This window comes from Protopterus annectens, chromosome 6.part0 (genome assembly GCF_019279795.1).
Source record: "Protopterus annectens isolate FY-2018-M chromosome 6.part0, PAN1.0, whole genome shotgun sequence".
NCBI lineage: Eukaryota > Metazoa > Chordata > Ceratodontiformes > Protopteridae > Protopterus > Protopterus annectens.
In genome coordinates, this window is record NC_056737.1 from 457,835,026 (window position 1) to 457,858,383 (window position 23,358).

General features: G+C 40.3%; 1 long non-coding RNA gene across 1 annotated transcript in view; it reads left to right on the top strand.

The window, feature by feature from the left end:
* Positions 1-11,591, top strand: part of LOC122804369 — a 218,782-nt gene extending 207,191 nt beyond the window's left edge. The window contains exon 3 of the long non-coding RNA XR_006365216.1: positions 11,418-11,591. This is a non-coding gene — a long non-coding RNA (uncharacterized LOC122804369). The remainder of the gene's footprint in view (positions 1-11,417) is intronic.
* Positions 11,592-23,358: the final 11,767 nt, after the last annotated feature.

Genomic DNA, 23,358 nt, shown 5'->3' on the forward strand with positions numbered 1-23,358 from the left:
GCCTTCTGTGCAGTTAAATCCAAAGTAATAACAATCTTCTTATGTGTTATCTACATAAAAAGTCTCCTCACCTTCAGTTTTCCTTGCTACGTGGTTCCCTGTTTATACTGTAGATTCAGACCTGTGAGCACAATGAAGATGCAAATGAGGTGTGGGCTCATTAGAATTGCTGAATACCAAATTCTTGGCTCTGTGTAGCAAATGCAAACATAGTGCAGGCACTCCCTCAGTGTTTGTTGTTAATGGATTGCAAGTGTGAATGATTACTGGTAGGAAGAAGGGAAATACAACAGCAATTCAGACTTCCTTACCTCCAGTGGATGTGTCAGCCAGGTTACACTTACAAAGTATAGATGTAGTTGTATCAAGGTTTTAAATGTAAGTAAGCAGCAGACATTTCTTAGTGTCTGTACAGTAATATCCAAATACCCCTCCATTTGTTGAAAACTGTATATCATTGCCATTCAGTATTCTCATACATTTTAAAGACAATGATACAAAATGCCTTACAGACTGCTTGTCTCAGATTACTGTTCAGATAAGAGAAGAATGAGCAACATACACTGAGATAAGACAGAACTGCATTTCTGCAAGCAACAGTCATACATGATTGTGTGATCACTCATTGCACTACATCTGAAATTAATACATGTACAAACAACTAAGAAGTGTACAAGTGTCATATGTCTTGTTAATACTGTGGATGATGTTTCACTTGCACAATGATTTTCATTCTCTACTGCAAAGCTGTTTCTGTGGCAAATGGAAATAAGACATCCTTACTTGTGTAAAAATCTTTCATGTGTACTAACATATATTTGTTGTAGTATAGTTTATTTTATACATTTCTTTTTTAATGCCAGTATTTGCATGGTGTACAGCTTAGCGTAAACACAGGAAACTGATAAACACAATAAATGTCATGTAAAGTACTTCTTTAATAACCAATACATCAACTACACCTGTGAATCACTTGTGTGTAGCACATCCACTAAACATCTTGATCCACACAGCTTATACTATCTGTAGATCAGGGATCAGGTCCCAAGTTTGTCTTTTAAGGATGAAACCTAATAAACCCTACTCATGAGGCTAAAACAAGCTTAGCTTTGCTTGTCTTGTTTGTGAGACATTTATGCAAATTTGGAGTAAAGGTCCACACATGAAGGAGACAGAACACCTACAGACAGGATGCAGATATTCTTGATTTCAAAAACGATACATATTTTGCTTTCCAACATGAAACACCACTTAATGATGTTGAGAAGTGGTTAGCAACCTTCCCTAACACCTGTAGGCTCAGAACACCTGCAGAAAGGAAGCGCACAGTCAACAATTTCAAAACAGATACATTCTATCAAGTATTTTGGGCAGTGTGTAAACACTACAAGTGGTGTTGGTGGTTAACACACACAAGCTAATAATGTATAGGGAAATATCCAACTATTATCTAGCTGTTTCTGTGGCAGCAGGTGTAAGTGTAGGGCTGCAGTACAGATGGTCTTGGTTTCTAATACAGGAAATTCAAAATATGTTTACTGTTGTTCCATTTTACTTTATATTAAATATCACATAAAAAAGGTAAACATAAAAAAGGAAAAGCCTGGATTGAATAAAGCATGTACGATTTCATCAGTGTTAAAATTAAAACAACTGAAGATATAACAACATTTTATGTTTAGTATGGAGTTTTTCACATGTATATGTTCATATATGTTTTTAATATTTGAAATGAAAGAAACGAGGACCTTGTCAGACAAAGTAACTCAACGAAAGAACTCCTTAACGCAGTTTATTCAAAGGAAGCGTTTTCGCCACAGAAGTCTGTAGCTTCTTCAGAGGAAATGTAAAATGAAGCACACACACTCCAAATATATCGGAACAATCAGGAAGTGACATCTTCCTGTTTCCTAAGATACATCAATTATAAAATTATAAAATTACAAATTTATACAGAAGTATAAACATGTACCTCAATACACATCCTTTCTAAAAAATATTAAAATTTTATAAGAAACATATGTGTAAAAACATATGTAAAAAGCATGTATTATAAAATACATCAAAGAATAGAAGGGACCAGCTAGGCTGTAAGTTTAAGAGTATATGACATACAAATTACAAGTAACTACTTTGTCAAACTTTTACAAAGTAAGTTGTATATAAAAAAATTTTTGTTTTTCTGGAACAGCGAACATTCATAGATTAAAATTGTTCCACATCAGAGAGGTGGAAAAAAATATATATAATATGGCAGTACCGATTTATTTCTAGCACAAAATAGGTTTCATATATAAGGGCTCAAACATACACCTACCATAAAGGACACAGTAATTTTCAACGCTGTTTTTATTATTCAGAATAACAATCATAATACCTTGCTACAAACAGTTTTTTAGAGTTTAGCCACTGATTGTTTGTAGCAAGGTATTATGATTGTTATTCTGAATAATAAAAACAGCGTTGAAAATTACTGTGTCCTTTATGGTAGGTGTATGTTTGAGTCCTTATATATGAAATTTATTTTGTGCTAGAAATAAATTGGTACTGCCATATTATATATATTTTTTTCCACATCTCTGATGTGGAACAAATTTAATCTATGAATGTTCGCTGTTCTAGAAAAACAAAATTTTTTTTATATACAACTTACTTTGTAAAAGTTTGACAAAGTAGTTACTTGTAATTTGTATGTCATATACTCTTAAACTTACAGCCTAGCTGGTCCCTTCTATTCTTTGATGTATTTTATAATACATGCTTTTTACATATGTTTTTACACATATGTTTCTTATAAAATTTTAATATTTTTTAGAAAGGATGTGTATTGAGGTACATGTTTATACTTCTGTATAAATTTGTAATTTTATAATTTTATAATTGATGTATCTTAGGAAACAGGAAGATGTCACTTCCTGATTGTTCCGATATATTTGGAGTGTGTGTGCTTCATTTTACATTTCCTCTGAAGAAGCTACAGACTTCTGTAAACGCCTTTGAATAAACTGCTATGAGTTCTTTCGTTGAGTTACTTTGTCTGACAAGGTCCTCGTTTCTTTCATTTCACTGGTTTGTTTTTGTTTTTTCGTTGTTTTTAATATTTATTTGAATGCTACCTTTAAGTAATTTTAAGTAGTGTTTAAGAATGCTATTGCCATATGATATCTGATTTTTGTATGCTATTGGTCAATTTTGCATTGCATGGCTTGAAATGATTGCATTTATACTGGGTATTTTATGAGAGCCAACAATTCTGATGAAGTCCCTTAATGGGAAGAAAGCACTAAACAAGTGTGGATACTTGTTATTAAAGTTTTCAGCTACATTTCCTCATTGTGGCTCAGTTAATTTCTGACTGTTAGCAACAGTGCTGTTTGGTTCCAGTGGTATCAGTGTTTTTTGCCATCCTCTTGGGTGTTTTGGTGTTTTATCTGGTTCCAGTTTGTATCTTCTCTCAAACATCTAATGCTTATGTCATCCGCTATAAATTGTCCTGCATCTTTATAAAATTCAGACTTGTATCATGGCACTTACTTTAAGTACTGAGTTTTTTAGTCTGTGTACTCAGGTAGGGGTTCTAATCTCACTGCAGTCAACTGGTGTGTGTGTGTGTGTTTGTGTGTGTGTGTGTGTATGTGTGTGTGTGTGCGCGCACGCGTGCATGCATGCGTGCATGTGTGTGTGTGTGCACGCGCGCATGCATGCGTACGTGCGTGTGTTTGTGTGTGTGTCTGTCTGTCTGTCTGTCCAGTTAAAAGATCATAATTGTGTATCCTGCAGTCAACACTACAATCCCATGGAGTACCAATATTTTGACAGTTGGACATGCCTACATGTCCAGTTCATGTAGGCCTCCCAACATCTTCTCTCAAACATCCAATGCTGATGTCATCCACTTTAAATTGTCCTGCAGCCTTATAAAAGTCAGACTTGTGCCTTGGCACTTGTGTAAAGTACTCAGTTCTCTAGTCCATGTACTTAGGTAGGGGTTCTAGTCTCACTGCAGTCAATTGGTGTGTGCGTGTGTATGTATCTCTGTCTGTCTGTCTGCCTAGTCAGAAGAGCATAATTGTATATCCTGTCGTCACCACTACAATCCCATGGAGTACCAGTATTTTGACAGTTGGACATACCTACACATCCATGTCATGCAGGCCTCCAACATCTTCTCTCAGACATCCAGTGCTGATGTCATCCATTATAAATTGTCCTGCAGCCTTGTAAACATCAGATTTGTGCCGTAGCTCTAGCTTAAGGTACTGAGTTTTCTAGTCCATGTACCTTAGATAGATAGGGGCTCTGTTCTCACTGTAGGCAATTGGTGTGTCTGTGTTTGCTCCCATGCTTGACATGAGATAGAGCATTGTACACCAGTGTATGTGGCACTACTATTACCAGCCTCTCACCAGGCACTGCTGATGTCAACACTTACAAGTGTTGTCCTACACTCTCCAAATCAGACTTGTGCTGTAGAGCTTGCATTAAATACAGAGATCTCTAGTTGATGTACTTAAATAGGTAGGGGTTCTGTTCTCATTGCAGTCAACTGGTGTGTGTGTGTGTGTGTGTGTGTGTGTGTGTGTGTGTGTGTGTGTGTGTGTGTGTGTGTGTGTGTGTGTGTGTGTGTGTGTGTGTGTGTGTGTGTATGTGTGTGTGAGTGTGTGTGCGTCTGTGTGTGTTTGCATGTGTGTGTTTGTTTGTGCACCTGCTTGATATTAGAGAAAGCATTTTACACCAGCATGTGGGATACTACTATTACCACCTTCCTCTCACCAGACTCTGCTGATGTCATCAGCTATAGCTGATTTTTGGATATGCAGAATTTCCATAAGGGTAGGGTCAGAGACTGGCATGTAAGCCAGACAGAAGTCACTTCATTCTATATGATAAAGATTATAGTGACAGGGCTTACAGTCTATCCACATACATCATGGCATGGTTTGTAGGCCCAGTATTTTCTTGGTGAGAAACCCTTGTGGTCTCTCCAGCTGCTGCAGGTGTCTGGTGAAGTACATGCAAAAGGGAGTATTGTACTCTATTAGTGTTCTGGTGAGGGCTGAGTATAGTGGTGTTATAACATCTTCAGAACTGGATACGATATCCTGACTTATGAGGTGCATGACGTAGGCTTTCCTTACCACTGTGGAAACTTGTTGGTCAAAGTTCAGTTTGCTGTCTACCTTTGTTCCCAGGTCTTGCAGCACTAGGTTTGAGTTGCGGGGGGGGGGGGGATTGTCAATGCTGTAATTAGTAGGAAATTCCACTTTGCAAAAGACAAAAATAATGGCACATTTTTGCATTTACTTTGAGACCGTGTGGCTTTGGCATCAATTATTTGTCTGTGTTAGCCCCTCCTGTAATATGTTAACATCATCAGTGGACTCAGTGATTGTAGCCAATTTGCAATCAGCAAACTTGGTAAGCCAAAGTCCATGTACTTTAGCCTGGACTTCCAAGAAATAGATTCCTAACAGTAAACATCACAGCACAGATCCTTTTGGTACGCTACTGGTGACGCCTCTACTGGTAGAGGTTGATTCACCAACTTCACAGTATGTGTTCTGTCAGTAAGCCAGTTAGCTAACCAACTAGTAATGTAAGGGTTAATCCCGAGCTGGGTTGAGGTTCTCAATGATACCTGAGTTGGGGATTATGTCAAAACCCTTTGCCAGATCAAGATAAGCTGTATGCTCTGTCTTACCTTCATCCAGGCCTTTAGTATCTTTCTTGAAGAAGTCTGCTATGTTTAATAAGCTTACTCTACCCTTAATAAAGCCAATTTGGATTGGGTCTAGAGTTTGAAGGTCACCTGTGTCCTTGTTGATAAGGTTCATAATGATTTTGTTCCATTGTCTTGCAGATAAGACTGGTTAGACTTATAGGTCTATAGTTCCCAGGGTTGGTTGATCCCCCTCCCCCTTTGTGCAAGGGGATTACTGCTGCTACTTTCTACTCCACTGGAACAAAGCCAGTTCTCAGGCTATGGTTAAAGAGGATGCTAATTTGGTTCTGTAGGTCCTGTTTTAGATTGCTTAATATGCAACCTGGGATGTTATCTGGTACCACTGAGGGTGTGTTTTTAATCTTGGAGAGCGCATATGACCTCATGTCTAGAGATACTAGGCATGGGACTGGTGTCAGGTATGCTTTGGGGTATGGCTGGTGGGGCCAGGGAATGAAGTTTGCACCAAATTTGTCAGATATCAGGTTGGCCATTTCCTCCAGTGCAGCTTCATGTTTAGACTCTTAGCATTAAGAAGTAGAACTTTGAGTTTCCAGTGGATGTTATGTTGGAACTTTTGTTGCTTTCACATTGCCTAACAAAGCACTATGGGGGAGGCAAGTGCCTTTGCCAGTATCCAACAGCCTACAGGACACAGATTCAGACCATCTCTGGCAAAGCAGCATGGGCTATCGACCATGTAAGCCCAGGCTGACAGAGACTGGATCCCCCTGGACTGACACAGAATCTAAGCCAATTGTTGAAGTCCATCACCTGTTGTTTATATTGTGGTATCATCCTTGGTGAAGGTAGAATGCTGCTTAGGGGAAGGGTCGTACCTGCCTTGGACACATAATGTAAGATTTCAGTCATGTGTCTCTTCATATAGTCCAGAGAGGTACATCTCAAGTAATTCACCCCTATATGAACTATGACAGAGTCATAATGGTACTTATTGTTGAGTGACATGAGAGACATGGCATGATACACTTGTATGTATATTGTTGGCACATTAGGATGTGTTGTTGTAGTGGAGCAGATCAACTGTTGACACAGTTCACATTCCACCATCACAGTGACAATTGCAGTATGGCATAAATGTGCAAGTGTCTACATACCATCATTAAATGCTCTGTGACACACATCAGTATAAATTCATACACATTGTTAATCTGTCACATGTTTTGATATAACTGCAACCTTGTGGAATTCATTGTATGTGCAGTTGTATTGCTAGATCCAAGGATTAGTGAGGAGGTCAGCTGCGCCACTGTGTGACTATTACCATTTGTGTCAGGGAATGTTCTGCATGAGCTACATACAATTGATCTGTAATGTGCTGTGATATAACATCAGGCTACTCAAACACAGCTTGCCCATGAAATACATATAGGTATATGTTGTGCAATTGATGTAAGTACTTGACATTGTTACAGCTGTATGACTGTGTGCATAGTACCGGTGTGTTAAATGTGATGAATGACCACAGTTGTATTTGTAGGTCCTTTCACAAATCATTTATTCCTATACAATTGAAATGTTAAGCTGAATACACAACTAAGCATAGATGTGCATATGGATGCCATCAGACATACCCAACTGAAGAAGATAGACAATCCACTAGCTGACTATCTCACAAGTCACCCCCTTGTTGCCACTGTCCATCAGCCAAAGTATACATTCAAACCTTACTCAGTTTCTATGCTAAGGAGAGCAGCACATCTGTCTGCCCTGTACAGCTAATAACACAGAATCAATGGGCTGTGACAACATCACAAATTGCCTATAACGTGACTCAGAACAAAGACCTACCTGACACTGTTGGATCTACACTTCAACATAGCCACCAAATGGAATATGTTCTCGTAGAAGGGTATACATCAACATGCATCAGCCTGAGTGGGAGGGGGGGCAGCACCTGATGCATGCATGTATAGATACATCCTGACTCTCCTCATCTCTGAGGTAGACTAACATGGTCTTCATGTAACATTTCCAAATGGACACTGCTGACTGTGTGCGAAAGATATGTGTGATTTGTTCATGCTACATCCATGTCTATTACATCTGTTCGGTGTCCTCAAGAAGTTCATCAAGGACATGCATGATGACAATGCTATTATCCTGCAGAACTTGACCAGATCAAGGCATTTGACACAAATCCCCACTGAGGTATTACTGCAACACTGTCACACATGGCCATAAACACCTATATCACCAAGTGGGTAGACTACTGGATCACATATGTGACATCTAAATATGTTGAAGTGTGTGAAGTGAACTATATCTCGAGTCCAGTGATCAGGCCCATACATCAGGGCTGTGTGCTAGGCCCTTTCCTATCCATTATTTAAGTCACAGAGGTCAAGAATGACATACACATCTTATATATAAACAGCTATCTGGAGGACTGCAGATTGTGGACAATCATTGAATCCTACTGTTAATATTAGTATAATATAAACAGTATCAACACACACCAAAGATTGCTGATGCAGCCATGAAGACACATGAGATGAAACAAAAACATGAGGGGATTTCTTACATTATGAAAACAAATGTACAACCCAACCAAGTGGTATGTGACTTGTGTACTGAAGTAGATGGTATGCAGAACGTCCACCAGCATGCTCTCACAGTGGTGACTACATTCTTGTATGTAACACAACTCCTGAGTATGTGCAAGGCATCCATGTCAAAGGCCATAATACTTCCATAGTTCACAGCCTTCATCACAATAACCGAGTACAAAGCACCCTTCTTAATGTACCTCCCTACACATCTTCGAGGGATGTGTAACTCAAGTTTACTACCTTTGCCACAGTGAGCTCTCACACATCTTATTAGCCATACCTAGGCATTCTTTTTGTTGCATAAACATTACTGTCTGATAGTGTGGAACCCCAACCAAGCTGATATAACAGAAGCATGTGTGATACCTGTTCCGATGATGCACACAGTATATACATAGCTGTTTGACAACATAGATGGCATGGGTTACATTCTTGACAGTGTGGATTGTGCCATATATATGCCATGCACTCCTGTCAACTAGCCTGGCTTGATCATAATGTCAGATTTATGGATACCAGACAGACCTTGGGCAGGAACAAAAAGAGACTGAGATCAATACTGAAGGGGTCTCATACATATAGCAGTACATCAGCGGATGATTCCTCCACTACAGACACTGAAGGGGTCAACACTATGAAATACCTGGTTTCTACAAAATCCAAAAATCACACCCGCCCTTTAAACACATTAGGAGGAGGGGTGGGAGGAAACATAGAAGGTACAAAGATAGATACAATCAAGGGCCTTTTACAAACACTTATGGGACAATAGATTACAGCATTTTGAATATTTCCAGCACTGTTTTAACAGATGAGCAAAAGAAACTTTTGAACAAAGATTTGAACTTTGTTCTTGTTTTTTTGTGGATGAATCTGATATAGTAAATGATATTAACGATTTTTGTCGGAGGATTAACCTTAAACTTTTCTTTGGGTCCAGACAAACTCTCAAAGATCTAATGAATTTACATTTCACAAATCTAATTTTGTTCCACCCATGAACCGAAATGTAGCTATTTTCCAACAGGCAGTACTTAAGGACATACATTTCAAGCTTGATCAGTTTGTCCCTCTCAGACACAATCTATCTATTACTGAACAACAGGCATTACAACAACTAAGAGACAATAAAAACATTGTCATTACTCAGGCAGATAAGGGTGGGGCCATAGTTATCATGGACACAGATTATTATCTGGGGGAGGGAAATGGACAATTGTCCAACCCTTCCCATTGCATGAAAATGCCTATTGACCCCACACCAAACTTCAAGCAAGAAATTGATGAGTTTTTGGATCTGGAGGTCTCTGAGGGTATTATTTCTGATACGGTGAAAGCACATCTCATGGTAAATGATCCTCAGAAACAAACGTTATATCTTTTGCCTAAGATACATAAATCCCTCAGTAAACCCCCTGGAAGACCGATTGTTTCTGGTATGGGTTCTTTGATTGAACCATTATCCGAGTTCTTAACACTATATCTTAAACCACTTCTTGGCTTCATTTGTGCCAGAATACAGGACACTACACAATTTTTACAAATTATTTTTGATAGTCAACTAGAACCTGAATGGTTATTATGCACTCTGGATGTCAAAGCCTTATATACCAATATAACACACTGGGCCGGATTGGAAGCCCTCAATTTTTGGCTAGAGAAAGCACAACTATATCCTGTGGGCTTCAACACACTTTTGGTTTGTATGGCAGAACATGTTCTGAACGAAAATGTATTCCATTTTCAGGGTGAATATTATTGGCAACTCAAAGGTACTGCTATGGGAGCTTCTTTTGCTCCCATATATGCGGACATTTTTATGGGATACATTGAGGAGCATTTAATTTATGATTCCATTCATAATTTATATCTTGAGGAACTGGATATTTGGCGTAGATATCTGTATGACTGTTGGTTGGTTTGGCGTTCTGATGAGGAGTATCTTGCAGAATTTGTGTCCTATCTAAATCAGAATAAATGGGGCATTGAATTTTCATCAACTAGTAACCGGTTTGAGATCAATTTTCTGGATGTTACCATCACTGAGAATCCAGATGACACTTTACAAACTAAAACATTTTGCAAATATCCCCAATATAACAACCTGTTACATGCTACTAGCATGCATCCCAACCACATCATTCAGAATATACCCAAATCTCAGTTCCTCAGGATTCGTAGAATGTGTTCCTCTGATAATGAATATGAAGAATCCCAGCAAGATCTGTTTAATAGGTTCAGAGCTAGGGGATATAATGAACTTGACATCCAGGGTGCCCAACAGGTTGCCTCTAACTCAACCAGAACTTCACTTCTCACATATTGTGACAAAACCCATACTGAACAGGATGACTCCATCCATTTCATTACCACATTTGGACGGAACATCAATTTAGTTAGAAATGTCATTTCTAAACATTGGAACATTCTTATTGCTAATGATGAATTAACATCTTTGATTGGTGATACATGCAAGTATAGGCATAGAAGAGGCAGGACACTAGGGTCCTTCTTTTCTCACTTCAAAAGAGTTAGTTTGGCGGGAGCTATACATCATCAACTAACTATGACAGGTGATAGATTATGGGGCACTTATAACTGTGGTCATTGTTCATCTTGTCCATTTATTTTTACATCTAAACAGTTCACTAGCAAGAACACTGACAAGGTATATGACATGAAATTCTTTGGTAATTGCAATAGCGATTGGGTTGTGTATCTCACAACATGCACATGTGGCTCTTTCTATGTTGGACAAACATCACGACCACTTTGTCTGCATATGTCTGTGCATTGTAGTGACATACGAACCAAGAGAGAGACTAATGCTTTATACAGACATTGTTTACACCACAAATCAGCTAGATTCCAGTTCACTATTACTGATAGGATCCTTGGTGATAGATCCAACAAACAGGGTTGGCACTCAATCCTTACAAAGAAAGAGAAGTATTGGATCATCAAACTGGGTGCTTTGTTTCCACCTGGTTTGAATGACCATTTGTAAATTTATGAATTTTTATTTTTCTTAGTAATTATGTTTACTATTACTACCACATGTATTGTCATCACAAATGAATTTTATTTTATATACTTTTTTACTTTCTTTTTATTTTATACAGGAAGCAATTTGGATTTTGGGAAGAATCCTATTGGATGGTTCACTCTATATATGTATGCGTGTCACTTTATTTCAGTAATTACCTTTGTTCCCACTGAAGAAAGCCTGCTGGCTGAAACCAGTCTGGGATGTACACTACCTTATGGATTTATATTAAATTAATGTATTAACCTCATTGGTTTTTGTGCTTTTTCACTGTGTTTGGTGCTGGCGCTTTTGTTTACTTGATCATAATGTCACATACAGGTATAGCAGTGTGCCAACACCTCCAGCAGATGTTACAGTGTCAGGACGGTGTGAATGATTACTTTCATAGATGGCTGATGACATCTTATAATAGTTCTATATGTGTGCTACTGCAGAACTATCTATGATCACTCACAATCACATATGTTATGTTAGAGACATGAGATTACTAGTGGTATTATTTAGATATTGTCCATGATTGTGCATGCTTCTGTTTACTGCTGTCCATGAGCCTGTAACTATGTGTCTCATTTGTTGGAGACCTCTGCTGACATTACAGTCATATTCAAACAACTCAGTCTGCACAGCTTCACAATATGCACTTAACCTCTATTGTATATAACATCCCTGGTAGGTGTCCTCTATATTGTTCATGTCAGGATGCTTATATCACAAAGACATCTTCACCATTGTTATGTCAAGTTGTCTGTGTGTTCCTATTCAATACACACACACACACTTCCCCTGACTGTTTATTTTAAATGGCAGTCCATGTACCATTATAGATCATTTACACAACTTTTGTTCTGTATGCTTGAAATGGGATTCCACAATACTCTGCACTGTATACACTGTCATGTAATGTGTTTGGAGTATATACATTGCTATATTATTAAACCTGGTAATCATTGTGGCGCTCCATGCAATCTCGCAGACCTAGTTTGACCATAGGTAAAGAGGTCTACAGGTCTGCTGCTATTCATGTTGCTTTACAAGATTTCCTGCTGGCAACACTGTTGCTAACCATGAAATTGTGCTTGTTCACATTTAAACATACTACATGACATTTGCACAGCTGCTCACCACTCAAACACATAAACTCCATGTAGGCTTCGTGCAAAGCCTACATGGAGTTTACTGAATCCCCAGGTTCATTTTTCCTACTCTATTTCTGAATATCAGCTTTGGTGAGGGTCAGAGAGGGGTGTAGCTTTATTTTTCAGAATATCATAAACTCATTTCTTCAACTGGTGCAAGGCAAATAGATAGCTAGATGAAGAGAGCTCTTGGTTCAGCATCCTTTGTCAAAGCTCTGCTAATGTCCTGAATGGAATACTAAGGGTCCATTCCCTGTGAACCTGGGTGTCTGATACATTTACATTGGGATTCTATCAAATAGGTTAGTGTAGAACTGATTAAAAACATCAAGTAGCATGGTGGTGTATTGATATGAAACACAAACCAATATAAGATCAAATCCAAAGAATGAAGTGCCAGAGATGAGATTCGAGCTCAGGTCTTACAAACTACTGTTTCACTTATACTACAAGGTGTATCACTGAAGTAGCTGGATACTTGGCATTCCTACAGCAAAGTAATCTCTCCCACTTGGCATTCTACTGGCTAAGCACATAAGTACTCACTGCACAGTTATGAAGAGTGGGGTGCACATACTATGAAATGTTATAGCCCAACTAAGAAATAAGTACCTCAACTCAGATTTGAACTCATTTAGCCCTTTGCTAAATTATTTTGTTATGCTACCAACTAAACAATGCAGGTGTGAATAGATAAGGCACATCCTGTGAAGCAGAATCTGAAGCACAACACAGCACAGTTCAAGTTCCCCTCTCAACCAAATATGCTTGCAGTTAAATTGGCTGCTTTGCACTTTAAAGCAACCTAACAAGAAGAAATAATGAAGTATACTGTGATCTTTAGAGCTTTTAATCCATCCTGGGATTCTGGCCTAGTTAGTTTTTGGCATTCAGACATCATCTCCTTTAGAAAATAGCATAGTCAGAAAGATTTTATTCTTCTACAGTACGCAGGATGTTTACAAGCTGCATTTATATTAACAGCAACTTGGATATCACTTTGTTCTTGGCCTGCTGAGTGATGCTGTAAGCATAAGTAAGCCATCTGCCTACATCAAACTCTACATAGCTCAGGTCACTTCACAGATACTCTGCCTTGATTGTGCTTAATTTATAGCTAGATATATATCCCAGCACAACTCTATAGGGTCCCATTCACTTTGTAAGTAATATAAAAACACTTTATATTGCCACGTATTCAGCTGCTTGACTGGAGGCTTAGTTGAATTTCCTTCTGCAACTTCCACAGCCTAAACTTCGCCCATCTGTGAGAATCATGTAACCTGCTATTTCCATTCTAAGTAAGCAATACTTTAAGTTGTAAAATACCCAGACCTGGAATAATTCATTTAATATATTGTATGCAGATTTGTAAATGATAGTTTGTTCTGGTGTTGTAATTAATATTACTGATTTAAACTGTCATAACTGTTTTAGTTAAGTTAGCTTAGTCTGCATAAAGCTCTGTCACTGTGCTTTGCCATGTCTATTAAGGATTAATTTCCGTATCACTGATATGTCCATGTTTACATTGTTTCTTCTGAAACTTTTCATAAGAGTGTAACTGTACTGTTCTCAGCCATATTTAATAACTCTTTAAGTGATATGGTATATTTTATGCAACTGTAAAACAAACTGCATACTAGACTCATGCTGTAATGTATGTAAATGTCAAACAAACTGCATAGTAGAATCCATTTCATATTGTACAACCTAAGCAACTGTAAGCTGTTACTTTGAAATTTGAAAACTCTATTTTTGCCTTAATGATCCCAGATCATGACTGAAAACGTTCTTTGGACCAGCTCGCCTACTTGTTCAACAAACAGAAATAAATAAATACATTACTAAGTGAAGGAACTCTACTGCTTAATATGTATTTGTCGTATCTGATTGTGTATTGCTTGATGTGCTACAGTTGTGTCTTTTTGTACTACTTACATAGACATTAATGCTTACAATGAAAGAGATGGGTTTGTGACCTAGCATTCACCAAGGCTCTGGAACAAAATACCTATGTACAGGGGCATAAGTAAGTATAGAAAAAAAGGGCACACCATATTATATAATTCTTAAAAATTAGTTAATTATTCTGTGCAATAAGTTATGTTCAAACTTTAAAAATTTTAAAAATCAGTGACATATAACGACACCATCCACCCATCCATCCAATCCTGTGCCAGTCAGCACATCAGGCAACGAGCACTCTCCAGCACTTATTGTTTCCATAGTGGTTACAGTTTTTCCAGAGTCACATTGCTAGCCCGGAGCCCAACCCTCCTCCATGTATGCATATGGGGTCAGGCACACTACACACACACACACACACGCTCATACCTATGGCCAGTTTAGAGTCTCCAATCCACCTACTGCATGTCTTTGAAACATGGGAGAAAACTGGAGCACCCAGAGGAAACCCACGTGAACACAGGGAGGGCATGCAGACTCTGCACAGAAGGCACCCCAACTGAGAATCAAACCGGAGAACCCCTTGGTGTGAAGCGACAACGCTAACCACTGCACCATTCAGCAGCCCCATAGACACAGACAGACACACAAACACACACACACACACACACACACACACACACACACACACGCACACACACACACACACATACATATATATATATATATATATATATATATATATATATATATATATTTATACACACACACACACACACACACACACACACACACACACACACACACATATATACATACATATATATATATATATATATATAGAGAGAGAGAGAGAGAGAGAGAGAGATTGTGAGGACCATGCCCTGGCCCAGCAATCAAGGAGCCTCAGTCCTCACCACTAACACCAGGGAGGTTGTCTCATAGAAGAGAGGAAAGGATAACTAATACACACAGTAAAGTACAATGTCCCTTAAGTGCACACAGAGATCACAGTCAGTCTGGGGCTGGTTGCTCCCTTGCTCACCAGGTCCCCAATAAGACTTCCCACTGGCACAGTTATAGGGTCCAGGTCTCAGCCTAGCTGGGCAAGCTAAAACCTCTAGTACCCTCTCTGTCCAACCAGTGCTTCGTGTCCCTGCCCAAGTAGCTGACACAACACACACACACTTTGAGATGAGTATTTATACAAGTTCACAGACACTCCTGGGAAAGGTGGACACAGATTCTCCAGCTGTGCCCCTTTACCCAGACCATACGGTAGTAATCCCTGCCACAACCCAGCTAATAATATCAGCTATTAAAATGCCCTTAAAAGGGTGTCCAATTATTACTGTGCAATATTCTTATCCAATTGGTAATGCGACTATACAGTCTAGGCTTATTGGAAGGGCTTATGACATTAAACTCTATAAATATATAATGTACTCTAAAGCATACTTTAACTTTACATAAACCAGCCACAGGTAGAAGGTTTTAAAAATATTTAATAATAAATAATTAAAACAAAAGACAAAACTACTACACAACAGAGATATCTAAGAGTTCAGAGATCACACAGAAACTTAAAATAATACAGTAGGACAGGTCTGATTTCAAAGAAAAATACTTAATTAATCTTTACAAGCTATAACTATTCCTACAAGAAATCACAGTGCTAAAACTTACATGTGAGCATAAGGCAAAGTGCTGAGTTAGATGTCCAAAGTCAAAATGTCTTTTATTCTCTTCTGAGAAATAGTATTTAAACATTACTAACAAACATGTCTCTAAGGCTCTCCCAAATTACATCATTTTTGACACTTAGTCTGGAGTTCTCAGGCCACAAACTGCATTATTTAGCAATCTAACACCTGCTCAGAAACTTACAACAATACAAGTCATTTCACATGTATACTCTGAAACCAGAGCAATAAAGCACATTCCACATCTAAATTCTGGTCATAAACTTTAGCCTTAAAACAATGGGCATGAAACCTTCATCCAGACTCACTGGAGCCAAATTCTAAAATGAAAGGGTCACAGCATGCTTCACTGGGCCAGTAGAGTGCAATGTTATCACATATTTCACAGTTCCACATTTCACAGTATTCTTTTACACTCAAGAAAACATGCCTGTATTTTACATTTATTTACAAATGCCAGAATCATCTATCAAATTCTATTTGACTAGGCTGGCACCCTTCGCCCATCTCTCCCCAATTGTCACATCTTGTCCCCCCCCCCCGGGAAACTCAAGCAAGTTTTTCAAGTGCCCCTTGAGAAACATAGCTTCAGAGTGTCAGGTCTATCTGGGTGTACCTCACCCCATTCCCTGTCTTGAGAGCCCATCTGCATTGGCATTGCTACTTCCACTGCAGTGCTGCACTGACATCTCATATGCTTGCAACCCCAGACTCCATCTTAGCAACTTGGCATTTTGCTGACTGGCTCTGTTTAACCATGTAAAAGGGTTGTGATCTGTCATCACAGTGAATTTTCTTCCATACAGATAAGGCTGAATTTTTGGTAGTGCCCACACTATGGCTAGACATTCCTTTTCTAGCGCTGCATAGCATTCCTCTCTGGGTTGAAGCCTACAACTGAGATAAACCACTGGGTGCTCTTCTCCCACTGAAGAAATCTGGCTAAGTACAGCTCCCACCCCATAGTTTGAAGCATCCACCTGCACAACAAATTATTTGCTATAGTCTGGACTGGCTAACACAGGGAGTCCTCCCAAAGCTTTCTTAAGCTTCTGAAATACCTGCTCACATGCTGGGGTCCACACTACCTTATCTGGCCTGTTCTTCCTTGTCAGGTCTGTGAGGGGAGCAGCTATGCTACTATAACTGGGAACAAACTTTCTGTAGTACCCTGCTGTCCCCAAGAATGCCCTCACCTGATTTTTGGTAACAGGTGCAGGCCATGCCTGAATTGTTTCCACTTTGGCAGGTTTTGGCCTTATCTTACCACTCCCCACTCTATGTCCTAGGTAGGAGACCTCTGCCATACCCACCTGACATTTGCTCGGCTTAATGGTCAACCCTGCCCTCTGTAGTCTGCCCAGCACCTCCCTGACATGCTGAAGGTACTCTTGCCAGGAATGGCTGTAGATAGCAATATCATCCATGTAAGCAAGGGCAAACCCTCCTGCTCCTGCTAAGATATGATCTACCAGCCTCTGGAAAGTCGCTGTGGCATTCTTCATCCCAAAGGGCATCTTTGTGAACTCATACAAGCCAAAAGGAGTCAAAAAGGCTGACTTCTCTCTAGCACTGGGAGTCAAGGGCACCTGCCAGTAACCCTTGGTAAGATCAATGGTTGTAAGATACTTAGCCCCACCCAACTGCTCTAGGGCCTCATCTGTCCTAGGCATGGGGTAAGCATCTGCCTCTGTGTGACGGGTCTGTATCAGTTCACCAAAACTGCTGAAGTTTGAACACCATATGTTCGAACTTCTAACCACGAAGTACAAAAACATTGAAGTTTTAGAACAGCAATTTTTTTCCCAGGGAAAAAAAATCGCTGTTCCAAGAAACACACACACAACACAAGCACACCAAAAAACAGCAATCCACACACACACACTTAAAATCCTACATCTAACCCTACACTAAACTGTACATACACTGCTATCTATCCCCTTACCTTAACCCAAACCCTAACCCTAAAGTCTGTCACTATCACACACCCACCTCACCTGCACCCTAACCCTAACTCACCTAACCCACGCCCTAACCCTAATGTCCACACAGTCGCACACTTACCTGAACCCGACCCATAACTTGGTGGGAATTTGGTGTTCCGTGGCTTCGCGATAATCAGAGTTCGAACTTCACAGTTCGAACATCTGGTGTTCAATAGTCAGCCATTTTGATGGACTGATATAGACCCTTGTGTGGCTAATTTCCTGTAATCCACACAGAACCTGGTGTTGCCATCCTTCTTTGGCACCAGTACCACTGGGGAGGCCCAGGGACTGTTGGACTCCTGAATCACCCCTAGTTCCAACATCTCCTGTACCTCTTCCCTCAGAGTCTGTTTGACTCTCTCAGGCACCCTATAAGGGGCCTGCCTAATAGGCCTTTGGGGTCCTGTATCCACCTGGTGCTGCACCAGGTGGGTAAACTCTGGTTTCCCAGTGAACACGTCCCCAAATTCCTGCAACACTGCTCGTATATCTTGAACCTGGGTAGGAGATAGATGCTGGGACATTGTTACCCCTTCCACCAAGGTGTCAGCCCGAGCCTCACTGAGGAGATCAGTCACAAGATCTCTCTCAGACTCCTCCTGCAATCCACTGCAAATTCTAAGCACAAGGGCCTCCCTATCATGGTAAGGTTTCATCATGTTAACATGGTACAATTTGTGCCCCTGCCATCTGCCTAGCACTTCCACCATGTAGTTAACATCACTTACCTTTCTTACCACCTTGTAGGGTCCCTCCCAAACTGCCTGCAACTTGTTGTGTCTGACAGGAATGAGAACCATCATCTGCTGCCCCACAGCATACTCTCTAGCTCAATCATTCCTGTCACAGCACACATTTTTTCTGTTGTTGGGCTTCTGGCAGGTTCTCCTGGGCCAGGCCCATGATTTCCCTGAGCCTTGTCCTGAGGTTCAGGACATATGCCTCAACAGACTCCTTGTGAGACTCACACTCACCTTCCCCCTCATCTCGAATTAAATCTAGAGGTCCCCTCACCCTATGCCCATACAGCAACTCAAAGAGTGAAAAACCTGTGGATTCCTGGGGAACCTTTCTGTAAGCAAACAACAGATGGGGAAAATATTTGTCCCACTCCCTCTTAAACTGATCTGCAAATGCCCGTAGCATGGACTTGATTGTAGAGTTTAACCTCTCAACAAGACCATTAGTCTGGGGATGGTAGGGGGTGGTCTTCATGTGCTTCACCCCACAGGACTTCCACAGACAAGCTAGCAGGTCTGACATAAAATTGGCACCTCTGTCTGACAGTATTTCCTTTGGGAAACCTACCCTGCTGAAACTGTCTAGCAAAGCATTTGCCACATTCTAGGCCTCAATGCAGGACAAAGCCACTGCTTCAGGGTATCGTGTAGCATAATCTACAATCACTAGGATATACTTTTCCCTGTGGAACTTGGGGTACTCAGAGGACCTACAATATCCATAGCTACCCTTTGAAATGGCTCCTCAATCACAGGCAAAGGCATCAAAGGGGCTCTCACCTTGTCTCCTGCCTTGCCTACTTTTTGGCACTGCTCACAGGTCCTGCAGTACCCTGTTACATCTCTGGAAATTCCAGGCCAATAGAAGTTTTGCATAATACACTTATTTGTATGTTTTATGCCCATATGACCTGCAAAGGGAATATCATGGGCTATGGCTATTAGTGCCAGATGGTAAGCGCTAAGCACTACCAACTGCTGTACTCTCTCACCTTCTAGCCCTTCCTCAGGGGTCCACTCTCTGTACAGTAACCCTTTGTTCCAGTATACAGATTCCCCCTTCCCGTGAGAATCAGGTGTCTCCCTAGCTGCCTGCCTCAGGCCTTGCAATGTAGGGTCTGACAGCTGAGCCTGTCTCAAGTCTCTCCTTGTAACCCTTCCCAGCTCCCCTTCCACAGGAAGTCTGGAATACTCTGACAGCAGTGCCTCACTGTCAGCCTGGGTACTACTACTCACCTCTACCTTTGCAGTTACCCTGTCCAAGGGAACATCAGTACCCACAAGCAGCTGTGGCTCACAGTCAGTCTCACTGCTACAGCATAGCTCACTCCCTGAAGTAACCACCTCAGCTGTCCTGGCTGCAAGTATGCAGTCTGTCTGTGTCTCCCCCAGGCTACCAGACCCACATGCTTGTTTCCTAGCCTCACTGCATGTAACTGCATAAGTACATAATACTGCCTCATCCAAATCCTTCCCTCTCAGGACATCTGCAGTAGTTCCACACCCCTGTTGTCTCAAGACAACCCACTGTTAGCATTTTGTCTTTCCCACTTACTGGCTCCCTCACCTTTGGTTCCCCACCTTGCCTCCGTGGACATCTGTATGCCACATGGCCCCACTGGTTGCATTCAAAACATTTAACCCTAGCTCCTGGATGTGTACCTGGACTAGTGGCTTCCCCTGCTACTGGTGGATTCTGTTGGGGCAGTCTGTGCTGCCCACCATGGGTTCCTTTAGTCCCATGAGCAGTACTGGGGGTCCCTTTCCTGTGCAGGGCTGCCCTGCTTGCTAGGTATAGGTCTCCTTCTTCCCCAACTCCTCTGAAGTAGCACACTGTCTATCAGCTAACCAGATCCTCATGTCCTCAGGCAAAGTGCTAAGGGCTTGTTCCCTTACCAAAAGGTCTGCCAGCCCTTCAGAAGTGGTGACCTGACATCCACTCACCCAGCTATGAAAATAAGTGCTCAGTTCAACAACATATTCACATACATTTTCATCTGCCTTGCGTCTATGCTCACAAAACTTTTTCCTATACATTTCAGGTGTTAGCTTAAAACATTCCAACAAGTGTCTTTTTACAGCAGTATAATCAAAACAATCAGTGTCATGCATTTTTGCTAAAGAAGTTACAGCTTTACCATGGAGTAAGGGGGTCAGGAACCGTACTCAGAACCCTTGGTCAACGTCATACTGTTTACATACCCGCTCAAACATATGAATGAAGCTATCAAAATTATCCCCCTCTTTAAACTGTGGAAGAAATTTACTGACCTTTTGTACTTCTGGGGTCCGTTTACTCCCTTCCCCATTACCTCCATGACTCTGGTGAAGAGTCAGCATTTCCCTCACATGCCTCCTCTGCCGTTCATTTTCCTCAGCTTGTAGACTCCTCATTTTCTTGGCTGCTTCTAGTTCCATATGCCTGGCCTTCAATTCAAGTCTTTTTAGCTCCAGCTGGATTTTTAAGTCCACTGCAGAAAGGTTGAGCTGTCCATTCTCTGAGGATATTGTATCTCCACTGTCAGTCTGATTGTCCTCCAGACTGCTGTTTTCTGATGCAGCTGTAACCAAGGCTGCAATTAGTTCTACCTTAGTCAGGTTTCCATGCACCAGTCCTCTAGCCTGGCACATCTCCACCAGCTGGCTCCTTGTCAGCTTTCCATACTCTTCTGCTGACATGCTGCCTGCTCACCCTGACTAACACTAAGCTAACAAAAGAAATAAAACAATTGTGATCTGAACTCTGAGTATACACTGCATGGCTGTTTTAGAGTACAAAACACTTTTAGAGATCACTGTACATAAGCTACAGGAATTTGCTCTACCCACACCACTACAAGCCAATTAGTATGCGAAGTAGATCCCACCACTGCCAAACACATGTGAGGACCATGCCCTGGCCCAGCAATCAAGGAGCCTCAATCTTCACCACTAACACCAGGGAGGTTGTCTCATAGAAGAGAGGAAAGGATAACTAATACACACAGTAAAGTACAATTTTCGTTAAGTGCACACAGAGATCACAGTCAGTCTGGGGCTGGTTGCTCTCTTGCTCATCAGGTCCCAAATAAGACTTCCCACTGGCACAGCTATAGGGTCCAGGTCTCAGCCTAGCTGGGCAAGCTAAAACCTCCAGTACCCTCTCTGTCCAACCAGTGCTTCGTGTCCCTGCCCAAGTAGCTGACACAACACACACACACTTTGAGATAAGTATTTATACAACTTCACAGACACTCCTGGGAAAGGCGGACACAGATTCTCCAGTGGTGCCCCTTTACCCAGACCATACGGTAGTAATCCCTGCAACCACCCAGCTAATAATATCAGCTACTAAAAGGCCCTTAAAAGGGTGTCCAATTATTACTGTGCAATATTATTATCCAATTGGTAATGTGACTATACAGTCTAGGCTTATTGGAAGGGCTTATGACAATAAACTCTATAAATATATAATGTACTCTAAAGCATACTTTAACTCTACATAAACCAGCCACAGGTAGAAGGTTTTAAAAATATTTAATAATAAATAATTAAAACACAAGACAAAACTACTACACCACAGAGATATCTAAGAGTTCAGAGATCGCACCGAAACTTAAAATAATACAGTAGGACAGGTCTGATTTCAAAGAAAAATACCCAATTAATCTTTACTAGCTTTAACTATTCCTACAAGAAATCACAGTGTTAAAAATTACATGTGAGCATAAGGCAAAGTGCTGAGTTAGATGTCTAAAGTCAAAATGCCTTTTAGTCTCGTTTGAGAAATAGTATTTAAACATCACTAACAAACATGTCTCTAAGGCCCTCCCAAATTACATCATTTTTGACACTTAGTCTGGAGTTCTCAGGCCACAAACTGCATTATTTAGCAATCTAACACCTGCTCAGAAACTTACAACAATATAAGTCATTTCACATGTATACTCTAACAGAAACCAGAGCAATAAAGCACATTCCACATCTAATTTCTGGTCATAAACTTTAGCCTTAAAACAATGGGCATGAAACCTTCATCCAGACTCACTGGAGCCAAATTCTAACATGAAAGGGTCACAACATGCTTCACTGGGCCAGTAGAGTGCAATGTTGTCACATGTTTTGCAGTTCCACATTTCACAGTATTCTTTTACACTCAAGAAAACATGCCTGTATTTCACATTTATTTACAAATGCCAGAATTATATATCAAATTCTATTTGACTAGGCTGGCAGCCTTTGCCCATCTCTCCCCAATTGTCATATATATATATATATATATATATATATATATATATATATATATATATATATATATATATATATATATATATATATATAGATATATATATAGATATAGATAGATAGATAGATATGTAGCTATAAATCTATAAATAAATATATAATATTGGTTTTGTGTTATTAAGTATTATTCACAATATCTGGTTAACTAAATGGGCTTTCTACTCAAGCCTGTAATTTCAATATTGAAAAAATATGTTGTCCAGAAACACGGACTATTCAGTACTGCAGAGCTATACTCAGGGACTGTGGAGGAGC